This window comes from Trichechus manatus, unplaced genomic scaffold (assembly GCF_000243295.1).
Source record: "Trichechus manatus latirostris isolate Lorelei unplaced genomic scaffold, TriManLat1.0 scaffold00007, whole genome shotgun sequence".
NCBI classification, from domain to species: Eukaryota; Metazoa; Chordata; class Mammalia; order Sirenia; family Trichechidae; genus Trichechus; species Trichechus manatus.
In genome coordinates, this window is record NW_004443943.1 from 34,992,727 (window position 1) to 34,995,624 (window position 2,898).

The window sequence follows — 2,898 nt, forward strand, 5'->3', positions numbered from 1 at the left end:
TGATTTGCTGTTGTCAATTTGATTCCATATAGAAAATTCTTTAAAAGAGTACAATGCTCACTGGAGATCATTTTCATATTTGGTCTCCTTGGTATGAATAAAAACAACTTCTCATTTGCATTGTCCTATCCCAGAGAAAAAAATAATCTAAAAGAGTCAACAAAACTCTGTGGTTATCACACAGAGCATGCTCTGCCTTGCTGCAATACAAAGACATTGAAAATGAAAATGTTTAATACTGCAGGCACTGCCCCCTGCCTTCTGAAACAGGTCATCTCACTTGAGATTGTAACATTAGATTTGTTTTCTCACATTAATTATAGAGTTTTATGTGCCATAAGGACAGTGCTCATTAAATGTAGGCAGGCAGCCTATGGCATTAATCAGATAAATAGTATTCCATTACAGATTTTCTGAATATCTTTTCTAACATTTGTAAGAATTTACAGTAAATGAGGGAGGCTGTATTTTATGCTTAGCTCTCCAGATTTAATCAGAATTCTCAAACATGTACTTCAAATGGACACTTACCTTCAATTTATACCTTTTTCAAAGAATGTGATTGCTTTCCCTTATAAGGATTTGTCCCTAATTGCATAACTATTTTATTGTAAAAAGTTTAGTGTATGTTACCTACAGCTATCCTCTGCTTCTGTTACAGTCTCTCGTTTGCATCCTAATTAACCAGTTCCTTCACAATGGGCTTCTTAAGAGTTTTGAGTAAAATTTCAACTCTACCTCTGGTATATCTAGATTGTAGGGATGCCTGATTATTATCACACGTTCATGACTTATTGCTAAAAATCCAGCACCAGAAAATACTGCACATAAGTTATTAAGATGAAAAACAAGACTTACATAGGGTTGGTCTCCCTGAAAACAAATGCCACCTTTGGTAGACTCAAGTCCCTTCCTTGTGAGCTGATGAGAGATTGACAACCACTCACCCATCAGCCTAAGCTGTCCCAGACACCCTTCAGTAGAGCTGAGCTCTGCCACAACCGCTACCAAGCCTTAGAAACCCAAATCAGCTCAGGGTCAGGCTGCTAAAACAAAAACAAAACAAAACAAGCAAGCAAGCAAACAAATAAACACAGCAATACCCAAGGATAACAGCAGAAGAAACTTCAAAAACTTTTAGCTCAATGATTCCAGGACAACTTTTAGAACAAGAAACTTCTGAGCCCCTCTTCCCCCTTTGCTTGTTTTATGTGTGTGTGTGTTTCCCAGCTTACTGAGGGTTGAGTATCTCTGAAACATTGAACTTTTGAGGTAGAGAGGTTATCCTTCACTGTAATAAAGAATACAAGAGTGAAAGACTTGTGGCAGAAGGGATGGCACAGGGAGAAGAAAGATTCCCTGTTAACCTTTCCCTTTCCCCCTCTTCTTCTTCTTCTCCTTCTTCTTGTCTTTAGAGATATTCATGGTTGTCAAGTAGGCAATGTCAGGCAAACAAATGGATTCACAGATCTGAATTGTGAGACTGATCAATATCGGAGTTCTAGGTTTGGAAGTTCTTGGCATGTAGGTGGGAACAGAAGCCAAGCATTTGGGTACATTTGTCCAGGGAGATTTTTAAAATGAGAAGAAATGCTCAGAACAATCCTATGAGGAGGACAGTATGTCAACATCAGTGAAAGACAATTAGTCTCAGGGAAGTTATTTCATTTTGTCTTTGACACGTTGTCAGTGATAAAGCCGAAATTGAGCTACATCCATTTGACTCTTAATTCAATATCCTTTTCACTAAGCCATGCTATGCCTCTGCTCAACATATATTTGTTGAGTGCCATGTGTCCAATATGTATAAGCTACATAGAGAAAACAAAGTAAGAATAAGGCAAAAGTCCTTCAGTAGTCTGAATGTGTGCTGCACTCATGCTACGGTAGATATGCTTCTGGATTCAATTCTATACTTTCCATTTTCACCTATAGTCTTATTCCATGTTCCATGTCTCACTCTTGTCTAGGCCTTCATCTTGCCATTCATATATGAGCCTATAAATACACTTATATCCCAGCTTTGATTGTCTTCTTCTAATTCATGCTCAGCACCCCCTTGCCAGAATAATCACTGGCAGGTGTCCCTTTTATTATTGCAATGTACGCAAACGGGTCTCCTTTAAACAAGAGAGTAAATAGTCTTTAATCTGGCCTAACCATACTGTCCACAATATTTTCTGCAACTCTTTAAAATGAAGACTCTCCTCTAGGTAGACTGCCCACCAAAAAAACCTCCTGACCATTTGAAATTCTGTATCAGTGGAGATACCAATCCCTCAGTTTGAAGGCTCTTACTCCAGTTTTTCACCATTTTAAGCTCTAGCCATTTATACTAACCCTTGTAACCAGCACTTTCTCTAGGAAGCCTTCCCATAGCACAACCTCATGATAAGTTTGGAGCAGGTATTCTTTTTACAACTGATTTGATACATTATATAACGTTAATTATCTTCTTTTATGTACATATCTTATTCCCCCAACAAAATAGTAGTATCTTCAAGGATAATGTTATCATTGTTAGTTGCTGTGGAGTTGATTCTCATGGCAACCCCATGTATGTGGAGTAGAACTGCTCCACAGCGTTTTCAAGGCTGTTACCTTGAAAGCAGATCACAACTCTGCTTTAAATGCCTATAACTGATTGACGGATATAGGAGAACAGAAGGATACTTATCAGGACAATGAGAAAATCATAGGCAATTTAAATGTCATAGTCATCAAAGTAAATAGCACAATAGAAGTATTTATGAATTACTTGGCTAAGGGATAGAAGCTCTCTTTGGAGAATTAGGAAGCTTGAGTTCTAATCCAGAACTTTTTCCTGGACTTTCGGGGAAATGGAGGAAGTCTAAATAATTCTAATGAACTCTAAATTCAGTGTTATCTTCTTGGCAC